The following is a 12,764-nucleotide window of genomic DNA, read 5'->3' as shown; positions in this document are numbered from 1 at the left end:
GGCACCACGTACAGAAGACTGGAGCACCACCAAAAACTACTGAACCTGCCCTGCCATCATCTGAAGCAAGAAGTGGTAACGAGGTGGAATTCAACCCTCTATATGCTTCAGAGGTTGGAGGAGCAGCAAAAGGCCATTCAAGCCTATACAATTGAGCACGATATAGGAGATGGAATGCACCTGTCTCAAGTGCAGTGGAGAATGATTTCAACGTTGTGCAAGGTTCTGATGCCCTTTGAACTTGCCACACGTGAAGTCAGTTCAGACACTGCCAGCCTGAGTCAGGTCATTCCCCTCATCAGGCTTTTGCAGAAGAAGCTGGAGGCATTGAAGAAGGAGCTAACACGGAGCGATTCCGCTAGGCATGTGGGACTTGTGGATGCAGCCCTTAATTCGCTTAACAAGGATTCACGGGTGGTCAATCTGTTGAAATCAGAGCACTACATTTTGGCCACCGTGCTCGATCCTAGATTTAAAGCCTACCTTGGATCTCTCTTTCCGGCAGACACAGGTCTGCTGGGGTTGAAAGACCTGCTGGTGACAAAATTGTCAAGTCAAGCGGAACGCGACCTGTCAACATCTCCTCCTTCACATTCTCCCGCAACTGGGGGTGCGAGGAAAAGGCTCAGAATTCCGAGCCCACCCGCTGGCGGTGATGCAGGGCAGTCTGGAGCGACTGCTGATGCTGACATCTGGTCCGGACTGAAGGACCTGACAACGATTACGGACATGTTGTCTACTGTCACTGCATATGATTCTCTCAACATTGATAGAATGGTGGAGGATTATATGAGTGACCGCATCCAAGTAGGCACGTCACACAGTCCGTACTTATACTGGCAGGAAAAAGAGGCAATTTGGAGGCCCTTGCACAAACTGGCTTTATTCTACCTAAGTTGCCCTCCCACAAGTGTGTACTCCGAAAGAGTGTTTAGTGCCGCCGCTCACCTTGTCAGCAATCGGCGTACGAGGTTACATCCAGAAAATGTGGAGAAGATGATGTTCATTAAAATGAATTATAATCAATTCCTCCGCGGAGACATTGACCAGCAGCAATTGCCTCCACAAAGTACACAGGGAGCTGAGATGGTGGATTCCAGTGGGGACGAATTGATAATCTGTGAGGAGGGGGATGTACACGGTGATATATCGGAGGGTGAAGATGAGGTGGACATCTTGCCTCTGTAGAGCCAGTTTGTGCAAGGAGAGATTAATTGCTTCTTTTTTGGGGGGGGTCCAAACCAACCCGTCATATCAGTCACAGTCGTGTGGCAGACCCTGTCACTGAAATGATGGGTTGGTTAAAGTGTGCATGTCCTGTTTTGTTTATACAACATAAGGGTGGGTGGGAGGGCCCAAGGATAATTCCATCTTGCACCTCTTTTTTCTTTTCTTTTTCTTTGCATCATGTGCTGATTGGGGAGGGTTTTTTGGAAGGGACATCCTGCGTGACACTGCAGTGCCACTCCTAGATGGGCCCGGTGTTTGTGTCGGCCACTAGGGTCGCTAATCTTACTCACACAGCTACCTCATTGCGCCTCTTTTTTTCTTTGCGTCGTGTGCTGTTTGGGGAGGGTTTTTTGGAAGGGACATCCTGCGTGACACTGCAGTGCCACTCCTAGATGTGCCCGGTGTTTGTGTCGGCCACTAGGGTCGCTAATCTTACTCACACAGCTACCTCATTGCGCCTCTTTTTTTCTTTGCGTCATGTGCTGTTTGGGGAGGGTTTTTTGGAAGGGACATCCTGCGTGACACTGCAGTGCCACTCCTAGATGTGCCCGGTGTTTGTGTCGGCCACTAGGGTCGCTAATCTTACTCACACAGTCAGCTACCTCATTGCGCCTCTTTTTTTCTTTGCGTCATGTGCTGTTTGGGGAGGGTTTTTTGGAAGGGCCATCCTGCGTGACACTGCAGTGCCACTCCTAGATGGGCCCGGTGTTTGTGTCGGCCACTAGGGTCGCTAATCTTACTCACACAGCTACCTCATTGCGCCTCTTTTTTTCTTTGCGTCATGTGCTGTTTGGGGAGGGTTTTTTGGAAGGGACATCCTGCGTGACACTGCAGTGCCACTCCTAGATGGGCCCGGTGTTTGTGTCGGCCACTAGGGTCGCTTATCTTACTCACACAGCGACCTCGGTGCAAATTTTAGGACTTAAAATAATATTGTGAGGTGTGAGGTATTCAGAATAGACTGAAAATGAGTGTAAATTATGGTTTTTGAGGTTAATAATACTTTGGGATCAAAATGACCCCCAAATTCTATGATTTAAGCTGTTTTTTAGTGTTTTTGGAAAAAAACACCCGAATCCAAAACACACCCGAATCCGACAAAAATAATTCGGTGAGGTTTTGCCAAAACGCGTTCGAACCCAAAACACGGCCGCGGAACCGAACCCAAAACCAAAACACAAAACCCGAAAAATTTCAGGCGCTCATCTCTACTCAGAACAGTGTATTGGAACTTGAGAGTTAAAACTCTGTTTCTTGTAAAGTTGCCAGAACACCTATCCGGATTGAAGGAATTTTCTCTTTATAACAGGACTTAACATCTGTAAATTTGTTTTAACGCCAAAGGATTTTAGACCATAACTAATGGAAAAGGTGTTTTCAGATCACTTGACACATTTGTAACATTTTTTTATTTTATTTTTCATGCAGCTGGAATCAATGATGGAAAAGGGGAGCATAATGCATTGTTCTATTCTTTGTGATTTTTGTCCTCAGAGAGCCCATTTCTCACAGTTTCATAATACCTAGAAATTTTACCTGTGATAAGGCCAATGATAATGGCACAGCAGTTGCCCAAAACCTTGTCACAATTAGTAGCAGTGGATCTCGTCTGCAATTGGAACCACATCAGACACAAGGAAACATCTGGCTACAACTATTAGTTTTTGTTCCTCTGCTTTTGAATCTGTTTAGAAACAACAATAAAATTCCATTCCCATACCGGGAGTCGAACCCGGGCCGCCTGGGTGAAAACCAGGAATCCTTACCGCTAGACCATATGGGAAGTTGAAATAAATCTCCTTCAAAGTTTCATACAAGGAAAACATTTTTACTGATATCGGAAATTTGTTAAACCAAAATGCCTCACCTTTTCTAATCCAAAAATAAGCCTACAGTTGCCTTGTTAGCGCAGTTGGTAGTGCGTCAGTCTCATAATCTGAAGGTCGTGAGTTCAAGCCTCACACAGGGCATTTTTATTGATGTCTGTTTTGGGAGCATGGCATTACAATATGAGAGATGTAGTCCTGTTTCTAACAAACTAGACTGATTGCATCAAAATGTTACCTTTCAGAAAGAGTTGTGTCATCTGTTTATAATTGCAGATAAGCTTTAATAATTCACCTGACCTATAAAAGATTTCAGACCAGCAATAAAAGAAAAGATGTCAAATAACTCATCCAAGATGTACCCCATTTAGGGGAAAACAAGCATAAAGCATTTTTCATTCTATTTGTCATGACTGTAGTCCTCAGAACAGTGTATTGGAACTTGAGAGTTAAAACTCTGTTTCTTGTAAATTTGCCAGAACACCTATCCGGATTGAAGGAATTTTCTCTTTATAACAGGACTTAACATCTGTAAATTTGTTTTAACGCCAAAGGATTTTAGACCATAACTAATGGAAAAGGTGTTTTCAGATCACTTGACACATTTGTAACATTTTTTATTTTATTTTTCATGCAGCTGGAATCAATGATGGAAAAGGGGAGCATAATGCATTGTTCTATTCTTTGTGATTTTTGTCCTCAGAGAGCCCATTTCTCACAGTTTCATAATACCTAGAAATTTTACCTGTGATAAGGCCAATGATAATGGCACAGCAGTTGCCCAAAACCTCATCACAATTAGTAGCAGTGGATCACGTCTGCAATTGGAACCACATCAGACACAAGGAAACATCTGGCTACAACAATTAGTTTTTGTTCCTCTGCTTTTGAATCTGTTTAGAAACAACAATAAGATTCCATTCCCATACCGGGAGTCGAACCCGGGCCGCCTGGGTGAAAACCAGGAATCCTTACCGCTAGACCATATGGGAAGCTGAAATAAATCTCCTTCAAAGTTTCATACAAGGAAAACATTTTTACTGATATAGGAAATTTCTTAATCCAAAATGCCTCACCTTTTCTAATCCAAAAACAAGCCTACAGTTGCCTTGTTAGCGCAGTTGGTAGCGCGTCAGTCTCATAATCTGAAAGTTGTGAGTTCAAGCCTCACACAGGGCATTTTTATTGATGTCTATTTTGGGAGCATGGCATTACAATATGAGAGATGTAGTCCTGTTTCTAACAAACTAGACTGATTGCATCAAAATGTTACCTTTCAGAAAGAGTTGTGTCATCTGTTTATAATTGCAGATAAGCTTTAATAATTCACCTGACCTATAAAAGATTTCAGACCAGCAATAAAAGAAAAGATGTCAAATAACTCATCCAAGATGTACCCATTTAGGGGAAAAAAAGCAAAAAGCATTTTTCATTCTATTTGTCATGACTGTTGTCCTCAGAACAGTGCATTGTCACTTGAGAGTTAAAACTCTGTTTCTTGTAAAGTTGCCAGAACACCTATCCGGATTGAAGGAATTTTCTCTTTATAACAGGAGTTAACATCTGTAAATTTGTTTTAACACCAAAGGATTTTAGACCATAACTAATGGAAAAGGTGTTTTCAGATCACTTGACACATTTGTAACATTTTTTTATTTTATTTTTCATACAGCTGGAATCAATGATGGAAAAGGGGAGCATAATGCATTGTTCTATTCTTTGTGATTTTTGTCCTCAGAGAGCCCATTTATCACAGTTTCATAATACCTGGAAATTTTACCTGTGATAAGGCCAATGATAATGGCACAGCAGTTGCCCAAAACCTTGTCACAATTAGTAGCAGTGGATCACGTCTGCAATTGGAACCACATCAGACACAAGGAAACATCTGGCTACAACTATTAGTTTTTGTTCCTCTGCTTTTGAATCTGTTTAGAAACAACAATAAGATTCCATTCCCATACCGGGAGTCGAACCCGGGACGCCTGGGTGAAAACCAGGAATCCTTACCGCTAGACCATATGGGAAGCTGAAATAAATCTCCTTCAAAGTTTCATACAAGGAAAACATTTTTACTGATATAGGAAATTTGTTAATCCAAAATGCCTCACCTTTTCTAATCCAAAAATAAGCCTACAGTTGCCTTGTTAGCGCAGTTGGTAGCGCGTCAGTCTCATAATCTGAAAGTTGTGAGTTCAAGCCTCACACAGGGCATTTTTATTGATGTCTATTTTGGGAGCATGGCATTGCAATATGAGAGATGCAGTCCTGTTTCTAACAAACTAGACTGATTGCATCAAAATGTTACCTTTCAGAAAGAGTTGTGTCATCTGTTTATAATTGCAGATAAGCTTTAATAATTCACCTGACCTATAAAAGATTTCAGACCAGCAATAAAAGAAAAGATGTCAAATAACTCATCCAAGATTTACCCCATTTAGGGGAAAACAAGCATAAAGCATTTTTCATTCTATTTGTCATGACTGTAGTCCTCAGAACAGTGTATTGGAACTTGAGAGTTAAAACTCTGTTTCTTGTAAAGTTGCCAGAACACCTATCCGGATTGAAGGAATTTTCTCTTTATAACAGGATTTAACATCTGTAAATTTGTTTTAACGCCAAAGGATTTTAGACCATAACTAATGGAAAAGGTGTTTTCAGATCACTTGACACATTTGTAACATTTTTTTATTTTATTTTTCATACAGCTGGAATCAATGATGGAAAAGGGGAGCATAATGCATTGTTCTATTCTTTGTGATTTTTGTCCTCAGAGAGCCCATTTCTCACAGTTTCATAATACCTGGAAATTTTACCTGTGATAAGGCCAATGATAATGGCACAGCAGTTGCCCAAAACCTTGTCACAATTAGTAGCAGTGTATCACGTCTGCAATTGGAACCACATCAGACACAAGGAAACATCTGGCTACAACTATTAGTTTTTGTTCCTCTGCTTTTGAATCAACAATAAGATTCCATTCCCATACCGGGAGTCGAACCCGGGACGCCTGGGTGAAAACCAGGAATCCTTACCGCTAGACCATATGGGAAGCTGAAGTAAATCTCCTTCAAAGTTTCATACAAGGAAAACATTTTTACTGATATAGGAAATTTGTTAATCCAAAATGCCTCACCTTTTCTAATCCAAAAATCAGCCTACAGTTGCCTTGTTAGCGCAGTTGGTAGCGCGTCAGTCTCATAATCTGAAAGTCGTGAGTTCAAGCCTCACACAGGGCATTTTTATTGATGTCTATTTTGGGAGCATGGCATTGCAATATGAGAGATGCAGTCCTGTTTCTAACAAACTAGACTGATTGCATCAAAATGTTACCTTTCAGAAAGAGTTGTGTCATCTGTTTATAATTGCAGATAAGCTTTAATAATTCACCTGACCTATAAAAGATTTCAGACCAGCAATAAAAGAAAAGATGTCAAATAGCTCATCCAAGATCTACCCCATTTAGGGGAAAACAAGCATAAAGCATTTTTCATTCTATTTGTCATGACTGTAGTCCTCAGAACAGTGTATTGGAACTTGAGAGTTAAAACTCTGTTTCTTGTAAAGTTGCCAGAACACCTATCCGGATTGAAGGAATTTTCTCTTTATAACAGGACTTAACATCTGTAAATTTGTTTTAACGCCAAAGGATTTTAGACCATAACTAATGGAAAAGGTGTTTTCAGATCACTTGACACATTTGTAACATTTTTTTATTTTATTTTTCATGCAGCTGGAATCAATGATGGAAAAGGGGAGCATAATGCATTGTTCTATTCTTTGTGATTTTTGTCCTCAGAGAGCCCATTTCTCACAGTTTCATAATACCTAGAAATTTTACCTGTGATAAGGACAATGATAATGGCACAGCAGTTGCCCAAAACCTCATCACAATTAGTAGCAGTGGATCACATCTGCAATTGGAACCACATCAGACACAAGGAAACATCTGGCTACAACTATTAGTTTTTGTTCCTCTGCTTTTGAATCTGTTTAGAAACAACAATAAGATTCCATTCCCATACCGGGAGTCGAACCCTGGCCGCCTGGGTGAAAACCAGGAATCCTTACCGCTAGACCATATGGAAAGCTGAAATAAATCTCCTTCAAAGTTTCATACAAGGAAAACATTTTTACTGATATCGGAAATTTGTTAAACCAAAATGCCTCACCTTTTCTAATCCAAATCTAAGGCTACAGTTGCCTTGTTAGCGCAGTTGGTAGCACGTCAGTCTCATAATCTGAAGGTCGTGAGTTCAAGCCTCACACAGGGCATTTTTATTGATGTCTATTTTGGGAGCATGGCATTGCAATATGAGAGATGCAGTCCTGTTTCTAACAAACTAGACTGATTGCATCAAAATGTTACCTTTCAGAAAGAGTTGTGTCATCTGTTTATAATTGCAGATAAGCTTTAATAAGTCACCTGACCTATAAAAGATTTCAGACCAGCAATAAAAGAAAAGATGTCAAATAACTCATCCAAGATTTACCCCATTTAGGGGAAAACAAGCATAAAGCATTTTTCATTCTATTTGTCATGACTGTAGTCCTCAGAACAGTGTATTGGAACTTGAGAGTTAAAACTCTGTTTCTTGTAAAGTTGCCAGAACACCTATCCGGATTGAAGGAATTTTCTCTTTATAACAGGATTTAACATCTGTAAATTTGTTTTAACGCCAAAGGATTTTAGACCATAACTAATGGAAAAGGTGTTTTCAGATCACTTGACACATTTGTAACATTTTTTTATTTTATTTTTCATACAGCTGGAATCAATGATGGAAAAGGGGAGCATAATGCATTGTTCTATTCTTTGTGATTTTTGTCCTCAGAGAGCCCATTTCTCACAGTTTCATAATACCTGGAAATTTTACCTGTGATAAGGCCAATGATAATGGCACAGCAGTTGCCCAAAACCTTGTCACAATTAGTAGCAGTGGATCACGTCTGCAATTGGAACCACATCAGACACAAGGAAACATCTGGCTACAACTATTAGTTTTTGTTCCTCTGCTTTTGAATCTGTTTAGAAACAACAATAAGATTCCATTCCCATACCGGGAGTCGAACCCGGGACGCCTGGGTGAAAACCAGGAATCCTTACCGCTAGACCATATGGGAAGCTGAAGTAAATCTCCTTCAAAGTTTCATACAAGGAAAACATTTTTACTGATATCGGAAATTTGTTAAACCAAAATGCCTCACCTTTTCTAATCCAAATCTAAGGCTACAGTTGCCTTGTTAGCGCAGTTGGTAGCGCGTCAGTCACATAATCTGAAGGTCGTGAGTTCAAGCCTCACACAGGGCATTTTTATTGATGTCTGTTTTGGGAGCATGGCATTACAATATGAGAGATGCAGTCCTGTTTCTAACAAACTAGACTGATTGCATCAAAATGTTACCTTTCAGAAAGAGTTGTGTCATCTGTTTATAATTGCAGATAAGCTTTAATAATTCACCTGACCTATAAAAGATTTCAGACCAGCAATAAAAGAAAAGATGTCAAATAACTCATCCAAGATGTACCCCATTTAGGGGAAAACAAGCATAAAGCATTTTTCATTCTATTTGTCATGACTGTAGTCCTCAGAACAGTGTATTGGAACTTGAGAGTTAAAACTCTGTTTCTTGTAAATTTGCCAGAACACCTATCCGGATTGAAGGAATTTTCTCTTTATAACAGGACTTAACATCTGTAAATTTGTTTTAACGCCAAAGGATTTTAGACCATAACTAATGGAAAAGGTGTTTTCAGATCACTTGACACATTTGTAACATTTTTTATTTTATTTTTCATGCAGCTGGAATCAATGATGGAAAAGGGGAGCATAATGCATTGTTCTATTCTTTGTGATTTTTGTCCTCAGAGAGCCCATTTCTCACAGTTTCATAATACCTAGAAATTTTACCTGTGATAAGGCCAATGATAATGGCACAGCAGTTGCCCAAAACCTCATCACAATTAGTAGCAGTGGATCACGTCTGCAATTGGAACCACATCAGACACAAGGAAACATCTGGCTACAACAATTAGTTTTTGTTCCTCTGCTTTTGAATCTGTTTAGAAACAACAATAAGATTCCATTCCCATACCTGGAGTCGAACCCGGGCCGCCTGGGTGAAAACCAGGAATCCTTACCGCTAGACCATATGGGAAGCTGAAATAAATCTCCTTCAAAGTTTCATACAAGGAAAACATTTTTACTGATATAGGAAATTTCTTAATCCAAAATGCCTCACCTTTTCTAATCCAAAAACAAGCCTACAGTTGCCTTGTTAGCGCAGTTGGTAGCGCGTCAGTCTCATAATCTGAAAGTTGTGAGTTCAAGCCTCACACAGGGCATTTTTATTGATGTCTATTTTGGGAGCATGGCATTACAATATGAGAGATGTAGTCCTGTTTCTAACAAACTAGACTGATTGCATCAAAATGTTACCTTTCAGAAAGAGTTGTGTCATCTGTTTATAATTGCAGATAAGCTTTAATAATTCACCTGACCTATAAAAGATTTCAGACCAGCAATAAAAGAAAAGATGTCAAATAACTCATCCAAGATGTACCCATTTAGGGGAAAAAAAGCAAAAAGCATTTTTCATTCTATTTGTCATGACTGTTGTCCTCAGAACAGTGCATTGTAACTTGAGAGTTAAAACTCTGTTTCTTGTAAAGTTGCCAGAACACCTATCCGGATTGAAGGAATTTTCTCTTTATAACAGGAGTTAACATCTGTAAATTTGTTTTAACACCAAAGGATTTTAGACCATAACTAATGGAAAAGGTGTTTTCAGATCACTTGACACATTTGTAACATTTTTTTATTTTATTTTTCATACAGCTGGAATCAATGATGGAAAAGGGGAGCAAAATGCATTGTTCTATTCTTTGTGATTTTTGTCCTCAGAGAGCCCATTTCTCACAGTTTCATAATACCTGGAAATTTTACCTTTGATAAGGCCAATGATAATGGCACAGCAGTTGCCCAAAACCTTGTCACAATTAGTAGCAGTGGATCACGTCTGCAATTGGAACCACATCAGACACAAGGAAACATCTGGCTACAACTTTTAGTTTTTGTTCCTCTGCTTTTGAATCTGTTTAGAAACAACAATAAGATTCCATTCCCATACCGGGAGTCGAACCCGGGCCACCTGGGTAAAAACCAGGAATCCTTACCGCTAGACCATATGGGAAGCTGAAATAAAACTCCTTCAAAGTTTCATACAAGGAAAACATTTTTACTGATATAGGAAATTTGTTAATCCAAAATGCCTCACCTTTTCTAATCCAAATCTAAGGCTACAGTTGCCTTGTTAGCGCAGTTGGTAGCACGTCAGTCTCATAATCTGAAGGTCGTGAGTTCAAGCCTCACACAGGGCATTTTTATTGATGTCTATTTTGGGAGCATGGCATTGCAATATGAGAGATGCAGTCCTGTTTCTAACAAACTAGACTGATTGCATCAAAATGTTACCTTTCAGAAAGAGTTGTGTCATCTGTTTATAATTGCAGATAAGCTTTAATAATTCACCTGACCTATAAAAGATTTCAGACCAGCAATAAAAGAAAAGATGTCAAATAACTCATCCAAGATTTACCCCATTTAGGGGAAAACAAGCATAAAGCATTTTTCATTCTATTTGTCATGACTGTAGTCCTCAGAACAGTGTATTGGAACTTGAGAGTTAAAACTCTGTTTCTTGTAAAGTTGCCAGAACACCTATCCGGATTGAAGGAATTTTCTCTTTATAACAGGATTTAACATCTGTAAATTTGTTTTAACGCCAAAGGATTTTAGACCATAACTAATGGAAAAGGTGTTTTCAGATCACTTGACACATTTGTAACATTTTTTTATTTTATTTTTCATACAGCTGGAATCAATGATGGAAAAGGGGAGCATAATGCATTGTTCTATTCTTTGTGATTTTTGTCCTCAGAGAGCCCATTTCTCACAGTTTCATAATACCTGGAAATTTTACCTGTGATAAGGCCAATGATAATGGCACAGCAGTTGCCCAAAACCTTGTCACAATTAGTAGCAGTGTATCACGTCTGCAATTGGAACCACATCAGACACAAGGAAACATCTGGCTACAACTATTAGTTTTTGTTCCTCTGCTTTTGAATCAACAATAAGATTCCATTCCCATACCGGGAGTCGAACCCGGGACGCCTGGGTGAAAACCAGGAATCCTTACCGCTAGACCATATGGGAAGCTGAAGTAAATCTCCTTCAAAGTTTCATACAAGGAAAACATTTTTACTGATATAGGAAATTTGTTAATCCAAAATGCCTCACCTTTTCTAATCCAAAAATCAGCCTACAGTTGCCTTGTTAGCGCAGTTGGTAGCGCGTCAGTCTCATAATCTGAAAGTCGTGAGTTCAAGCCTCACACAGGGCATTTTTATTGATGTCTATTTTGGGAGCATGGCATTGCAATATGAGAGATGCAGTCCTGTTTCTAACAAACTAGACTGATTGCATCAAAATGTTACCTTTCAGAAAGAGTTGTGTCATCTGTTTATAATTGCAGATAAGCTTTAATAATTCACCTGACCTATAAAAGATTTCAGACCAGCAATAAAAGAAAAGATGTCAAATAGCTCATCCAAGATCTACCCCATTTAGGGGAAAACAAGCATAAAGCATTTTTCATTCTATTTGTCATGACTGTAGTCCTCAGAACAGTGTATTGGAACTTGAGAGTTAAAACTCTGTTTCTTGTAAAGTTGCCAGAACACCTATCCGGATTGAAGGAATTTTCTCTTTATAACAGGACTTAACATCTGTAAATTTGTTTTAACGCCAAAGGATTTTAGACCATAACTAATGGAAAAGGTGTTTTCAGATCACTTGACACATTTGTAACATTTTTTTATTTTATTTTTCATGCAGCTGGAATCAATGATGGAAAAGGGGAGCATAATGCATTGTTCTATTCTTTGTGATTTTTGTCCTCAGAGAGCCCATTTCTCACAGTTTCATAATACCTAGAAATTTTACCTGTGATAAGGACAATGATAATGGCACAGCAGTTGCCCAAAACCTCATCACAATTAGTAGCAGTGGATCACATCTGCAATTGGAACCACATCAGACACAAGGAAACATCTGGCTACAACTATTAGTTTTTGTTCCTCTGCTTTTGAATCTGTTTAGAAACAACAATAAGATTCCATTCCCATACCGGGAGTCGAACCCGGGCCGCCTGGGTGAAAACCAGGAATCCTTACCGCTAGACCATATGGAAAGCTGAAATAAATCTCCTTCAAAGTTTCATACAAGGAAAACATTTTTACTGATATCGGAAATTTGTTAAACCAAAATGCCTCACCTTTTCTAATCCAAATCTAAGGCTACAGTTGCCTTGTTAGCGCAGTTGGTAGCACGTCAGTCTCATAATCTGAAGGTCGTGAGTTCAAGCCTCACACAGGGCATTTTTATTGATGTCTATTTTGGGAGCATGGCATTGCAATATGAGAGATGCAGTCCTGTTTCTAACAAACTAGACTGATTGCATCAAAATGTTACCTTTCAGAAAGAGTTGTGTCATCTGTTTATAATTGCAGATAAGCTTTAATAATTCACCTGACCTATAAAAGATTTCAGACCAGCAATAAAAGAAAAGATGTCAAATAACTCATCCAAGATTTACCCCATTTAGGGGAAAACAAGCATAAAGCATTTTTCATTCTATTTGTCA

At 39.3% G+C, this 12,764-nt stretch overlaps 20 non-coding genes across 20 annotated transcripts; 10 read left to right on the top strand and 10 right to left on the bottom strand.

The window, feature by feature from the left end:
• Window positions 1-2,941: 2,941 nt before the first annotated feature.
• Window positions 2,942-3,013, bottom strand: TRNAE-UUC (transfer RNA glutamic acid (anticodon UUC)). Its single transcript has one exon. It is a non-coding gene; the product is annotated as a tRNA-Glu (tRNA).
• A 114-nt stretch (window positions 3,014-3,127) lies between these two features.
• On the top strand, window positions 3,128-3,200 carry TRNAM-CAU (transfer RNA methionine (anticodon CAU)). The gene has a single exon. It is a non-coding gene; the product is annotated as a tRNA-Met (tRNA).
• A 776-nt stretch (window positions 3,201-3,976) lies between these two features.
• TRNAE-UUC (transfer RNA glutamic acid (anticodon UUC)) lies at window positions 3,977-4,048 on the bottom strand. The gene has a single exon. It is a non-coding gene; the product is annotated as a tRNA-Glu (tRNA).
• A 114-nt stretch (window positions 4,049-4,162) lies between these two features.
• Window positions 4,163-4,235, top strand: TRNAM-CAU (transfer RNA methionine (anticodon CAU)). The gene has a single exon. It is a non-coding gene; the product is annotated as a tRNA-Met (tRNA).
• Window positions 4,236-5,011: 776 nt separating this feature from the next.
• TRNAE-UUC (transfer RNA glutamic acid (anticodon UUC)) lies at window positions 5,012-5,083 on the bottom strand. The gene has a single exon. It is a non-coding gene; the product is annotated as a tRNA-Glu (tRNA).
• Window positions 5,084-5,197: 114 nt separating this feature from the next.
• On the top strand, window positions 5,198-5,270 carry TRNAM-CAU (transfer RNA methionine (anticodon CAU)). The gene has a single exon. It is a non-coding gene; the product is annotated as a tRNA-Met (tRNA).
• A 766-nt stretch (window positions 5,271-6,036) lies between these two features.
• TRNAE-UUC (transfer RNA glutamic acid (anticodon UUC)) lies at window positions 6,037-6,108 on the bottom strand. Its single transcript has one exon. It is a non-coding gene; the product is annotated as a tRNA-Glu (tRNA).
• A 114-nt stretch (window positions 6,109-6,222) lies between these two features.
• On the top strand, window positions 6,223-6,295 carry TRNAM-CAU (transfer RNA methionine (anticodon CAU)). The gene has a single exon. It is a non-coding gene; the product is annotated as a tRNA-Met (tRNA).
• Window positions 6,296-7,072: 777 nt separating this feature from the next.
• Window positions 7,073-7,144, bottom strand: TRNAE-UUC (transfer RNA glutamic acid (anticodon UUC)). Its single transcript has one exon. It is a non-coding gene; the product is annotated as a tRNA-Glu (tRNA).
• Window positions 7,145-7,258: 114 nt separating this feature from the next.
• TRNAM-CAU (transfer RNA methionine (anticodon CAU)) lies at window positions 7,259-7,331 on the top strand. The gene has a single exon. It is a non-coding gene; the product is annotated as a tRNA-Met (tRNA).
• A 777-nt stretch (window positions 7,332-8,108) lies between these two features.
• On the bottom strand, window positions 8,109-8,180 carry TRNAE-UUC (transfer RNA glutamic acid (anticodon UUC)). Its single transcript has one exon. It is a non-coding gene; the product is annotated as a tRNA-Glu (tRNA).
• Window positions 8,181-8,294: 114 nt separating this feature from the next.
• On the top strand, window positions 8,295-8,367 carry TRNAM-CAU (transfer RNA methionine (anticodon CAU)). Its single transcript has one exon. It is a non-coding gene; the product is annotated as a tRNA-Met (tRNA).
• A 776-nt stretch (window positions 8,368-9,143) lies between these two features.
• Window positions 9,144-9,215, bottom strand: TRNAE-UUC (transfer RNA glutamic acid (anticodon UUC)). Its single transcript has one exon. It is a non-coding gene; the product is annotated as a tRNA-Glu (tRNA).
• A 114-nt stretch (window positions 9,216-9,329) lies between these two features.
• On the top strand, window positions 9,330-9,402 carry TRNAM-CAU (transfer RNA methionine (anticodon CAU)). The gene has a single exon. It is a non-coding gene; the product is annotated as a tRNA-Met (tRNA).
• Window positions 9,403-10,178: 776 nt separating this feature from the next.
• Window positions 10,179-10,250, bottom strand: TRNAK-UUU (transfer RNA lysine (anticodon UUU)). The gene has a single exon. It is a non-coding gene; the product is annotated as a tRNA-Lys (tRNA).
• Window positions 10,251-10,364: 114 nt separating this feature from the next.
• On the top strand, window positions 10,365-10,437 carry TRNAM-CAU (transfer RNA methionine (anticodon CAU)). Its single transcript has one exon. It is a non-coding gene; the product is annotated as a tRNA-Met (tRNA).
• Window positions 10,438-11,203: 766 nt separating this feature from the next.
• Window positions 11,204-11,275, bottom strand: TRNAE-UUC (transfer RNA glutamic acid (anticodon UUC)). The gene has a single exon. It is a non-coding gene; the product is annotated as a tRNA-Glu (tRNA).
• Window positions 11,276-11,389: 114 nt separating this feature from the next.
• TRNAM-CAU (transfer RNA methionine (anticodon CAU)) lies at window positions 11,390-11,462 on the top strand. The gene has a single exon. It is a non-coding gene; the product is annotated as a tRNA-Met (tRNA).
• Window positions 11,463-12,239: 777 nt separating this feature from the next.
• On the bottom strand, window positions 12,240-12,311 carry TRNAE-UUC (transfer RNA glutamic acid (anticodon UUC)). The gene has a single exon. It is a non-coding gene; the product is annotated as a tRNA-Glu (tRNA).
• A 114-nt stretch (window positions 12,312-12,425) lies between these two features.
• TRNAM-CAU (transfer RNA methionine (anticodon CAU)) lies at window positions 12,426-12,498 on the top strand. Its single transcript has one exon. It is a non-coding gene; the product is annotated as a tRNA-Met (tRNA).
• The last annotated feature ends 266 nt before the right edge of the window (window positions 12,499-12,764 follow it).

This window comes from Pseudophryne corroboree, chromosome 6 (assembly GCF_028390025.1).
Source record: "Pseudophryne corroboree isolate aPseCor3 chromosome 6, aPseCor3.hap2, whole genome shotgun sequence".
NCBI classification, from domain to species: domain Eukaryota; kingdom Metazoa; phylum Chordata; class Amphibia; order Anura; family Myobatrachidae; genus Pseudophryne; species Pseudophryne corroboree.
This window is presented reverse-complemented; position numbering and strand designations above follow the sequence as displayed.